The 13,722-nt window shown below is 37.1% G+C and overlaps 1 protein-coding gene across 3 annotated transcripts in view; it reads right to left on the reverse strand.

The window, feature by feature from the left end:
* The window catches only part of ANAPC10 (anaphase promoting complex subunit 10), a 331,896-nt gene that overhangs the window by 45,284 nt on the left and 272,890 nt on the right, over positions 1-13,722 (reverse strand). Inside the window, exon 13 of one of the 3 annotated variants that reach the window (XM_040698884.2) lies at positions 12,030-12,134. The exons of the other annotated variants lie outside the window; for them this stretch is intronic. The gene's annotated coding sequence lies outside the window, so the exon portion shown is untranslated. The remainder of the gene's footprint in view (positions 1-12,029; positions 12,135-13,722) is intronic. 3 annotated transcript variants of the gene reach the window in all.

Here is a 13,722-nt window from a genome sequence, read left to right on the forward strand (position 1 = left end):
CTCAGCCCTGGTAAGGCTGCAACTGAAGTACTGTGTTTGGTGTTGGGCCCCTCACTACAAGAGACATCGAGGCCCTGAAGCATGTTCAGAGATGGGCAATGGAGCTGGTGAAGGGTCTGTGATAGGTTGAGAGGGAATCACCTCAAGTTGCGCAAGCGGAAGTTCAGGTTGGATATTAGGAAAAACTTATTTTCTGAAAGGGTGGTTGTGTGCTGGAATGGGCTGCCCAGGGAGGTGGTGGGGTCACAGTCCCTGGAGGTGTTCAAGAGATGTTTAGATGTGGCACTAAGGGGCATGGCTTAGTGGGGAAATATTGGTGGTAGGTGGATGCCTGGACTAGATGATCTTGGAGGTCTTTTCCAACCTTACTGATTCTATGATTCTGTCACTGAGTCAAGATTTTCTTATTCTACCAAGCCTTATGCTGGCAAGATTTATTTCTGTATATAGTAGGTCAACATACTCTGACTTCATGTTCAAGACTCTAGAAAGACAAGGCTGGAAAGGCAAAATAAATCATCCCAACATTGGAAATAATTACTTACATCTGATTTCTGTAATCCTTATTTGAACAAAACTCACGTAGACCTTGTGGGAGTTCAGCTCAGTTAAGGACTGAAGTACTTGGCCCTTAATTCCTTTTTCTGACCTGCTATCAGATCTACTTTTATTACAAGAAACATCTGTAATAATACTTTACACTTCCCTGCCATCTGGACGCTTCAACAAATTCTCTGAAATTACTATTAGGTATTGTTACTGAGGATTTCCAGAAATTTGCCCAAGCCAGCTTATTATTATGAGTTTGCATTGAATACCATCCATTAATACCATCCATTAAACAATGCATGCCTTTATTAACCAACTGCAGAAAGAAGATGAAAAGTGACTGACGCTGAAATGATGATTTAAAAGAATCATAGATACTTAATACCAAATAATGTCAAATTCAACTACCCTCACTTGAAACTTGTTTTGCTTTTCAGACTCTAGAAATCACTTAACAAACATGAGACCAGAAGTCTGAGAGAGTCAATAATGTGGTTTTTGTTTATGCTTGCTAGCTTGCCTGTCTGTGTTTATCTGTGGGCTGCAGCTAACTGATCACATACCATATCTGTTCCACTGTGGTAAACCAGCACTATTTGCTTTGTTATTTTCCTCAAGGTACTTTAAAAAATGCTCCCAGACATTAAGCAACAAATTATTTTATGAGATCTTGAATGTGATCATGTTTCATCACACAAAATGTGGCACATGGTAAGTAAATGCTCAAATATGCATATGTAATGAGGTGCATAATAAACATGTGAGTCATTCCAAAATAGAATTCACCAAACCTATGTAATGTTAGGAAAGAAATCACAGACTCATTTCATTATATGAGGGCAAAGAAAATAGAACAGCTGTGATATCGTGAAGAAACTGTCTGGCAAATAAAGAGAATATGTTTGTGACAATGAAAGGTCTATTTCCTGTCCCCAAATAGTTAGAATTCATCCCTCATTATATGGCACCCTCTTATCAAGACTCAAGAATAATTCTTCATTGTTTTGTTAGATCTTTCAGACAATTAGTACCACAGGATTACAATTTTCAGAATTTCTCTGAACCTACCTCTTTACTGTAAAATTATAGAATATTTTACAGCTAGGTATGTCAGCTGTTATATTCTCTTGTATCTTCCTTCTGTGTACCCTCTGTGGACTCTCAAAGTGATAAAGCAACATAGTACTGCGCTTTCTGGACACTTCTAGCTGTAATTAGACTGTTATAAGATGAATAAATACTACATTAAGGCTTAGAGCACCTGCAACATGAAAGGGCCTAGAGCCAAATCAATTACTTCTGCTTCAAAATGTAATTTACGACCTACCTGTATTAACTCCATCACGTAACAATGTAGGGACAGAAAGAGATTCAGTTGTCTTAAATCTTTTCTAGGATGCTGTGACTTGCTGAAGCATTTGAAGACCTTATATAAAAATATAAACCACACGCTCCACAAACATAAGGCACCCCATACATGTTCTTTTAAGAGTATAAGTCTGTCTGAGAGTATTGCCTTAGAGGAGGGGGAGTGAAAAAAAAAGTGAGACTAAGTGTGCTGCCTCGCTGCCTACAACTTTTGGCAGTGGATCAAACAAACAAGTTCAGCAAAAAGCCTATGTAATTTTATTGGACCACACTGTCTCAAGCAATTAGAAAAATATTTGTAAAACATCAGATGAGAAAGGGGAAACGTGGAGCCCAATAATGCAAAACAATGTTTATAAGACAAAAAATGTGAAACTGGAAGAATAAACACAATTACTCTACCAGCACCTCCAGTTCTTCTGAAGTTTACTTAGCCTAAAAGGAAAATATTTTCCTTCTGCATTTAAAAGAATTCATAGTTAAAAAAAAACAACAAACAAACATGCAAATATACATGCATAAAGAAGTGTTATATATGGATTTTTACAGGGAAGCTGTCAATGCTCATCAAGAGATGCTACATGAATGCACTTCATGTGCTTATATTCACATGCATATTTGGGCTAGGAATTCAAATCTGTAGTTGTGGAAGAGGGATACTTTTTTAGATTCACAGATGCTTTTAATAAGAGCTACAAATCCAATGTATGTGTAAACTGCTCAGATAAACTAATGTTGTGTAAGGTAAAATCTTTCCTTGAAATCGTTGTTTACCGTTTTTAAATATCATACTGGAAAAATCCCAACACTTTGGACAACTTACATAGTGCAATCTTAGACATAAAACTGTAGACAGACATATGCATTCCTTTTTAAGTTGCCGACAAGTCAGAAACTTGTCTGCACCTTAAGTTGGGACATTTGTTCTTTTCTACCAAGTAGAAATATTTCATTTTCTGCCCCAATTAACATCATAAGACCTGTCGCATTAGCTGTTCTGTTAAAACTCTAGCTACTTAGGCATTAGTGCATAGGGAAGATTTATCTGTTAATTCTCGGATAACACAGTACTGCCTGACTGTTGGCAGTTATCTGAGTAATAGGATTGGACAAAATGCAAATATTACTATGTCCATTAAAGGCTCTATCAAGATTAATGATGGCCATTAATGAGTCTGAAGAAGATCCTGAGCTCCCTGGAATTCGGGTGTGTTGTGCATACCAATTCAAACCTATCTTTAGCCAAATGGAAACTTGTTGTCTGCAGCTACTCTATGTGTAAAGAGGGCTTCCTGTTTCAGCATGAGTCTTAATAAAAAACATGGACTGCCAAGTACAAGCGATATTCAGGTGTGAGAAGTATGTTCTGAAGGATTCATAATGCCTAATGACAGAGGCAGGATTTTAACAATACAAGCTGCTTCAAGTTAACAAGATGGCAGCCTAGTCTACTGAAGAATGCTGCTGTTCCAAAACTGGGAAGTGCTCTCACTATAGCGAAGACAGGGATCCAAAAGCTAGAACTGATAAAAAATTCAGTAGTTTGTAGACTACTACAGTTACTCAGTTGACAACCTTAGTGAAAGCAGGAACCAGCCTTTATAACACCAACCATCAAGTTTACCTTCTGGGCTTGAATCCAGTGCCAACATATTCAAATGAAATCCAGAGAGAACAGTTTGTATTGCCCAAATAGTCTAGTTTTATCTAGCTACACAGCAATTTTTTCTGGGCAATGGCAAAAATTATCTGCTTTAACATACTTTTCCCACAAGTATATTCACAATGAAAACAAGCTGTGAATTTCAGAATAAGCACAAGTCTCAAGAAAGCAGCTCTGTTTGAAGTTGTGTTTACAGTGAAACTTTGGCAGTCCCAGAAAACAGCTAAGCTCCAACTTCCGTACATCTATATACTCTGCAATATATCTTGCATGGACTAGAAATGAATCCTTTGCATTCCAGAAGCATCAAAGAACGACTGCTGAACAAGACTAAAAGTTCTGTGAGTGATTGGTGTGGAGGGTGCCATAGCTGTTACCAGACAGCACGTTAAATGTCCGAGCAGAGCTGTTGCTCGCCCACATCTTTTAGTGTACTCTGAGCACTAAAAAAGAATCTGTGCTGAAAAATACTGAGAAATTATATATTTCAATACATATTAGATAGTCTGCTGAGCTAAGATGTAGAAAAAGCATACAAATAAAAAGTTGATATTATGGATTCAACTAGTAGCATGATAAAAAACATGAGGACAAAATGGACAGAAAAAAATGGAATTAGATGAAACGACAACATGGAAGAACGTAGAAACAAAGGAGACAAAGTGGTATGGCTGTATGAACAGATTGCATAATGGGCTTTTATGACTTTATGAAAAATAAGTTTAAAGAAATACGTTATATGAGGAAATCACATTCTGAAAGAAGTAATTTGCAGGTCAGTTTTCTATTGGATGTCTTCACTGACCACACAGAATTCTTTTTTTTTTTTTTCTTTTTTTTTCTGAGGATTAATGCTAAGCAAATACAGGGTAAAGAAACCCTTTGCAAGAAGTATTTACAAACATCCAATTGAATAAAACCGCAAAGTACTTTAGATGGTATTTGGTTTACCTCATCATTCATACAAGTAATTTTTATTATTTGCAAAGTATTTGCAACGAAAAAAAATCCTTTATTAGTACTTTTTGGAATATTTAATGAAATTAAACTGTAACACCTCTAAAGTTTATGCTTGGAAGTTACAGTTGCATAAAGGATGAAATGCAGTGACTATGTTTACATAGGTTGCTCTGAAAGTAATGCTTCCTATTTATTTCCACGGAAACAGATAAAAGGAGTACAATAACACTATTTGATAGAGCAAATTCTCAGCTACAAAACGCTGTTTTTCAACAGTCACCACCATTACCTGTGCAACTTCACCAGCGATGAACAAAAGCCTGCATGCCCTACTCATAGAAATCTGCACCAGTGGAGCAGACACACTGTCGCTGTTGCTACTGCTGAAACACACCACCCACTGCCTCACTGTGCTCACATCCACTGTTTGGTCTCCAGAAACGTGCTGTCTGACGCACGACAACAAAATGTAATGGCATGCCAGTGGGAAGTTTCAGCCTCTACTGCCATACCACCAACATCTGCCTCTGACATAATGGATCAACATAATAAAACAGGAGGCATTACTTTTGGAGTTGTCCTCATATAAAGCCTTTCAGGCCAGACTGCAAGTTATGAATATTGTTCACTTTTCCACCTTCTATACATACACCCTCCACCTCCACATATAGGTGCAGACATAATTATCTGTGGCATACCAAACTACCTGATAACACATCCATCATATGTGTTACACATGCTAGCTTCACATTTTCAGGTTCACTATTTGGAGAGTAAATGTGACCCCAGAGGAGCTCTCACACAATGGTCTAAGAGGCGTTCAGTACGTCACTGTCCTGGTAAGGACTGCCTCATTCCCTGAAACAAAGCTATCTAAATGTATATATGGCATGGTACGCTGTGCGTACTTGACCTCGAACCACCTTGAGTAGAGAAATCAACTGCTCATAGATAGTGTGCTCCATCAAAGTATGTTTCCTATATAAACATATTTTAAAATTAAGGATTCATACATTTAACCAGAAAAGATGTAAAGCATTTAAAATTTCCTAGCCTAAATTATCTTCTGCTTTCTCTCTGTCAAAGAAAACCCATCCTGCTGTTGAATGGAAAAGATTTTGCTAAAGTTTGTCAAAATGTCCTTCTTACAAAATGATGTCACTTGACTAGAAATAATTATATTCTGAAGGAATTCAGGAAAGAATAAGATTAGATATGTCTATGGATAACAGGAATATCAAAAGTTATGTTAAAATTTGCCTTTTTATTTTGGTACAATATAAACTCATGTACTTTAGGAAATAAATAAGCTAATAAATATTTGAGTATGTGAAGTATCAATTTCGACATAATATTTTCAGTCTTCAAGTACGGAGTGGAGTTTGAGGTGTGTATGCTTATTTATTTAATTAATTAATTTATTGTATCTTCTTGGAGCATCACCTATCAGTCACCGCCAGGACAGAGGGCTTACTGCTCAATGTCCTACCTTGAATATGACAATTCGTCAGTTGCTATCCATTAACCCAGTAGTTTGCTTTGACAGTACTTTGCTTTTTTCCAAACCAAAATGAACGGGAAGCAAAAGGAAGAACGACACTGCCAATTTCTCCAGTCTTACTCATTGCTCTTTCTTGTTAATCTCTGAATCTTTTCCTCATAGTATCTCTCTGGAACTCATGCAGCAAGCAGCATCATTTTTACAAGGCAGGAAGCAATCTCATGAAGTTGTGAAAGGGCATGACTTCACAATCCCAATTAAGTGACAGAGCCTCGCAATGTCCCACACAGAATCGCAGAATGGCTGAGGTGGGTCAGGCCCTCTGGAGGCAATGAGGCCCAGCCCCTGCTCAAGTAGGGATTCTCAGAGCAGGCTGCCCAGGCTCATGTCTGAGCGCTTTCTGGAGATCTCCAAATACGGAGGCTCCACCGTGTCTCTGAATAATCTGTGCCAGCACTTAGTCACTGTCACACCAAAGAAGGGTTCCTGATGTTCACTTCATTTCTCTTAATTTTTCTTCTCCTATTCACCAAAATATATACTCTTCATGTACAAGTGCGGTTTAGGGACTTTTTTTTTAATAAATGAACAGGGTAATTGCTTCATTTTCTGATGTCAGTGAAAATGGCAAGAAAAACTCTCCTGAAAATACGTCATTTTCACACATGCACAGGATAGAGAAGATACCGAGTATCATTTTCTCATCTTCACATTAATATGTTTTTCTTTCATGGTAAAGAAGTGTGAATTAACAAAAGCCATGCTTTAGTTCTCTAAATAACCCCCAAACAGTGATATTCTATTTACACTGAGTTTTAACAGAACCTTTGATTCAAATGGCACTGCTTTTATCTTCTTAAAATACAAATCACAATCTTCCAACTTTTTTTGCGTCATATCCCTTGTGATAGATACATTGTGCCATGCCTATGTGTACCCCAAGACAGTACATAAAAGGGCATGATCAGGCTACTCCTCTTCATGCAGTCCCTTAACCTGGCTGAATATATATGTAGCATGACATGACTGCAAATATCCTAAAACATAAGATACTCAAATACAAGTTGAAAATACTATTTCTGGAAATATCCCAAACAAATCCGGGACACATTTGTGAGAAGGTCTGCATTCTTTTGCTCCTTTTGCCTTTTAATTATCTCCTCAAAATGTTAACTACATTTGGCAATAGATGAAGAGTATGAATCTACAATACAGCCAAAAAAACAGAACTAAGGAAATGCTGTTTCAACAGAAACTAGCTTTAATTTCTATAAAGACTTATATGTTAACTTCACCTAGAATAAGTTACTAATACTGAATGCCAGTTCATTCTAGCTGTTGAAGTATGAAGCAGTGAAACAACCCATGAACAAGAAAAATACACATGGTGGTTCTGCAGTATGCACTAAATAATCTGAAGCAGGAGTCAGCAAAAGCAGCTCTATCTTCCAAGATCCCACAGTGGTTTTTTTAAAGGAGGTAGGACAGAAAAGAAAATGTATGGATCGTACTGCTACACTGAAAACAGTAAATGGAAGAGGTTTGCAGATTATCATACACAGATGCATTAGTTCAAACTTCTCAAAGGAAAAAAAAAGAAAAACAAAGCCATCTTTGTCTTGCTTACTTGCATTGGTTGACAATCACAGTCCATCACAATCAGCTTGCACTCAGGTATAATAAACACTATTGAGAAGACTATATTTTAATGTGAAAGATCTAATTTGCTGCTGATAAGTGACACATTCAAACCTTGACTGTAAATTCATCATATAACGCGTTCTCTTTCAGTCCTACTTATATTAAAAATAATGCTAAAAGATAAGCTTTGGCTCTTATACTCCTTACAGGCACTTCAAAAGGACATACAGGGAAAACTGCATGCATTTTGATCGACTTATTCAGAATGCTTTCTGGGCGCATCCTGCAAACCAAATTAAAGAAAGCATGTGCATATTCCCATAACATAATGGTGCTCCATTTCTTTAGCACATATGGGGATATACACGTCTGTGTAGGAGACACAGAAAAAGAAAGAGGAGGAAATTTCTCACCCCATTAGGCACTGAGTGTTTCCAGAAGCTCTGCAAAGCATAACAGCAATTTCCTTCCCTGCCCTGCCTCCAGGGTTCATCTAGTCCTTACACCATCATAAAAGCAGGAAGGCTGTACAAGTGAAAGAATCACACAATTCTTGTGTTATTTCTTATACTTATTGCTCAAGCATCTTCTTGTGGACACCTAGAATTAAACTGACCTCTGGACTGCTGCAGTACCGACGTTGTTACATTTTAATATTATGCTTCTCTTCTTTCCTTCATAGCAAAAGACTGAAGTCAAGATGAAGAAACTCCTGCTTTGATGTATTCTTTTACATTAAAGAAACATAGCAATATGAATGAACTGCCCCCTCCCCAAGTGTAAACTTAACAAACTAGGATATCTGGATAATAATTTATTTCAAATAAGTCTGGGGAAGCCAGTTTGCCTCCAAATATTTGCCCCCAAATTAAAACAAGTTGAGCCTTTGCAAAAAAATTGAGTTGGTTTATTTTCTTACTATTTTTCATTTTCCTATCCCTGGTAATAATTAGGTTAGATCAGAACGGCAAGAAAGTCACTCTCGCAAAATAGACAGTACAGTTCCTGATTTCAGACTCCGAATATCAAGGAAGCTTAAGAAATGTTCACAATTGTGATAATGTTCAGGCATTCATCCAAGACTGGTTGTTTATTAGAATATAAGAAATTAATTGGAAGGACACACTTCTCCTTAGCCGCAGAAGTAATTGATTGATTACATTATGCATAATTTGTTATTCACAGAAAGAGCAGAACATAGCATTCTACAGGCCAAGATAAAGAGTGTTTGTGTGTGTGTGGCTGAGGGGAAGGGGCACAGCAGGGGAGTAAAATGCTAAGAATATCAGTGCACCAGATGAGATGTCAGTGGAATAGAAAGTCATCATAGGATAATGGTCTCCTGCTGCTACATGAAGGCCAAGGCAAAGCAGATGTTGATTCAGAGTAAAGAAGTTTATTTGTAAAACACAAGACACTGATCCTGTCCTAGTAGTTACTTTGCTAAACTGCTGGTAAAGTATCAAAGTATCATTCATTCCATTTGACAGGAATTTTTAAGAAAGCATTACTTTGTATAATTAGAGTTGTTCTATTTTTATTGACGTTAAGCAAAAACAATAAGAACTCACTTCACAGCTTAGTGCTATGTTCCATCTAGCACAAACCATAAACCAAAGTACTATTTGAAAGTACAGCTTGCAAATTACTCTCAATTTTTGTGTATATGTAACTTACTTTCTGATGTTACTTTACTGATATCTTTCTAGACAGTAAAATGGCTCCAAATCTAACAGTGCAATTGACTGACTAAGGTTGCATCTACTCTTGTAAAAAGTTGTCCTGAGGTGCAAATGCAGAAAGACAAAAGAATTCTGGAGTAAACAATCTCACCATTCTCTTCTCTGAAGTAAAGAAACTTCCATTTTTAAAGCTCAGACAAGGCGGACAAGTTGCAAGATAGATGTCATGCCTAAAGTCTTAGTTCCACCTACATCACTGACAATGTAATGTATGGGTACTAATGTGTGATTTCATCACGTGTTAGTCTACAGTACAGAAAATAGCCTGTGCTGGAAATTCTTCACTCTTTTGTCCACCAACTTTGGTCTTGACACATCACCTCTATGAAAAATCTAATATCTTCTCCCACTTGTTTGTGGCCTTTGGAAAACTCTTTAATGCCCAGTTTCTTATTTGTACAGTATATGAGCTTTTGTCTCTCTTATTTTGGTTACTGGATCTTCATTGTAGGGACTATCGTGAAAAGAAAATGCAGAGATTGGCTAGAATTCTCAAGTACTGATCTCAGTTATTACTAATAAAAATATTGAGTCAAAATATAATAAAAACATATTTGACAATTCATCCAGTATGCTTGCCTGCTCCGCGGAACTTTTCATAGCAATCTCGGAATAGCTTTGTTTCAGAAGACATCAACTCTAGAAGTAATCATAATAACTGCAAATTTGATGCCTTTCTTCTTCAGGGATTGACTAGCACACCATTCTTTAAAGTCCTCATTTTAAAAATACGTGCACACTTAAAGGTAGAGGTCTCAATCAAAACAAATGGAAACTAGGCTCCCAAGTCCCTGTACTGCTCTAGAGAAACATTTACTCTTTTAAGTCACTCAGGTGCTTCAGAATTGTAAACCTGTTAATCCTTCAATAACCTCTTAGGTGTAATAGACAACATTTCTAAAAAATGAGCTCATCTGCCAAACATCTTTAACCAATTAAATAACATTATTAGGCAAACACATCTAATTCGGTTTTCTTTTTGCATCTGATGTATACAGACCATCTCTTTAATAAATTAAGCATTCATATACTTATTTCATATACTTTCCAGCATACTCATATCAAAGGATAGTTCATACGTACACACAAAATGTGTGTTCTTGCAACAATCTGAACAACACAGTTATTTCAGAACTACTTGGAAAAATACACATACTGCTGTGCTTGTAAATTACTGATGTAAGAAAATAAACTGCCACTAAAAAATATTAGTTGTATCACTGAGTACAACCAGTTTTTAGATACTACTTGTGCATTCTGGTCATCAAGAGATTATTAGAATGGGTTCATTAAAATGTATTAGCTAATGCACCTGCTAAACACAGATTAGTTTCTCAGTTTAGACAGACCTTTAACCTCTTTGAATTTTCGTTCACCAGCTGTAAAGGGGGGATAATGATGCTTTCTTTCCTCTATTTTTTAACTTGTCTATATACGTAAACTGTTAACTCTGTAGAGCAGGAAACGTCTTATTGGATGTTTTACACCACCCAGCACAGTGGACCAGCAATTTTCACTTGTACACTGAGATACTACAATAAATCACTTCTTTTCAGTGCTGTTAAGAATATGCATATTTAAGTGAATCCATTTTATTATTAGCTTTTTTTTTTCCCCTCAGCATCAGAAGAAATCCCATCAAAAAGTACAAAAATGTATTGTATTGCCAACTATGCAAGCTATTACCAAGTAGCCAGCAACATTTTAGAAATAGCCTAACTAGATTTTTAAACAGAAACAGTAAGGTATGATAAAACAAGGAATGAAAATATAACATGTTTTCCTTATTGGGAAGAATAAAACAACTGCCTTCCTAGAAAGTTTATACATCCAAGTATTTTCAGTATTCTCACTGCAGTTAAGGACATCTCAACAGCTAAATATTTTAGTCTCAGTTTTCTCTTCAAATACATGATACATGTAACATCCTTGTAAGTCACTAGGAACTGTGATCACATATATAAGGATATACCTAAGCCAACTGAGTGTAAAACTGGGCCAAATTTTTTCCAAAGTTTTTGCCAAGTATTTGGTGGTGCCACTATTATTGTCATCCACAGCCAGTTAGTTCAGAGGCACACATAGAAGTAAAATTACCACAACAAGGACTAACATGAAAGTATATGAATGTTGATTCTAAAATTTAATAGGGATTTATCACAATAATTTAACATTGGCAATGGATTTGGCTTAACACAAGGCATAAAGGTCATTTAAAGAGAGCACCCTGCTGGTCTAATAGATCGTCCTGTGGCATTGACCCAGCTGGTGGTGTAGAGTGAATGGGTTTCCACAATTCTACCACTGGTTCTGCCACAATAAAACTTAGCTATTTCAATTGGGTGTTGCCCTTTGTTTAAATATTTATTTAAACAGAATTGGAGCACCACTGGCAGCTGGGAGTTGACTTTGCTTGGACTGCTTTGTAACATTTTGCTAAGTCACAGAATGCAGAGCAATACTCATCTGACAAAATAAAAAAATTCAAATGGACAAACCTTCTTAGATAAAATAAAAGGAAATCAGACTTAATCATTAACTAACTTAATCATTAATTGGAATGCTCTTGAGTAGTGTATAATACTTAAATTAATCATAGACCTACCTGCATAGTTTTACTTTCTTCTCAAGTAAGTTGAGCAAAAGCCATGGATAAAGCCACGCCACAGAATGTACGTCTCTAAGGGACTGCGGCCAATGGACGTCCAGGCTGAAGCAGGGAGAAGGGGAAGAGTTCACTGCAATGTTAAACTCTATTGCTTAATCCAAAATGACAAGGGGTGGAGATTGTCTTGGATATACCTTTACATTGTTGTAACCCATCACCTGAGTTGCATGTTATAAGAAGTAGTACAGCAGGAACCACCAAAACCAGAATAGGACAAGTCTCACAAAAAGCAGTGAAAGTGCAGCAACGACACAACCTGAATTGGTGTTGGGGTCCACCAATTGCATGCAGCAAAACATCCCTACTGACTTGAGTGACTATCATAACAAAGAGATACTAAGCCATGGACTAAATGTCCATTTTATGGACATCCCACAGTTCACAGACTAAGGAATGGTATCTGTGTATTAATCAAAGGGTAGTGGTTAATAAGAATATATTGCATACTGTGGGACCTGAGCATGACATAAATAGTAAGAAATATGGGGTGGATATTGTCCTGATTTGGGCTTAGATGGAGTTATTTGTCTTTGTACAGGCTTGAATGATGCTGCGTTTCGGATTTTTGAAGAAAACAATAGTGATAGCACTCTGATATCTTAGTTGTTGCTGAGCAGTGTTTACACAGAGTCAAGAACTTTTCTACTTCTCATGCTCCCCAACCAATGAGAAATCTGAAGGTATACAAGAAACTGGGAGGGGACACAGCAAGGACATTTGATCAAAAGGGACCAAAGGGATAAGCCATACCATATGGCACCATGATCAGCAATAAAAACTGTGGGAACAGAAAGTGGATGGACTGATGTTCAGAGTGATTATGTTTATCTTCCCAAGAAATGGTTACACACAATAGACTTTGTTTTCCTGGAAATGGTTTAATATCTGCTTATCAAATTGAAGTAGTGAGTGAATTCCTTATTTTGCTGTGCTTGGGCATGGAGTTTTTACTTTTCCTAGTCAACAATCTTTTTCATGGAATCATAGAGTCATAGAATCATAGAATGGCTTGGGTTGGAAGGGACCTCAAGGATCCTCAAGCTCCAATACCCCTGTCACATGCAGGGCCACCAACCTCCATATCTAACTCTAGACCAGGCTGCCCAGGGCCCCATCCAACCAGGCCTTGAACATCTCCAGGGATGGGGCATACACAACCCCTCTGGGCAACCTTTCTTTTTCTCAACCCACAAGTTCTCACACTTCTATCCTTCTATTTCTCTCCCTCGTCCCACTTGTAAGCGAGCAACTTTGTGGAGCTTAGCTGTCTACAAGTGGTTAAGACACAACAAATATTAATACTAGTTATTACAAATAAAGTAAACCAATTTTAAACATCGATGTCGTTACTGGCAGTAGACTTTAGGTAATATTTAAAACACATTACTTAAATGCTAATTAATTTAAGTTTCTAGTTAAAAACATTTTCTACGGTAGTCAACTTTAATGGAACATGTAGATGTTAGCTGCTCTCTGGAACATCCCCTTTAGAACTGTTTCTGAATCCTCTTTGCTCTTCTCCAACTGTCATATTCCCTTTTTCTCAGAAACTCATGGGGCTGTGATAAAGAACAGCAAATCTGTAAACCACTGGTCATTTACTCCCTGGTAATTCTGTATAGGTTCCTCT

This window comes from Gallus gallus, chromosome 4 (assembly GCF_016699485.2).
Source record: "Gallus gallus isolate bGalGal1 chromosome 4, bGalGal1.mat.broiler.GRCg7b, whole genome shotgun sequence".
In the NCBI taxonomy this organism is placed as follows: Eukaryota; Metazoa; Chordata; class Aves; order Galliformes; family Phasianidae; genus Gallus; species Gallus gallus.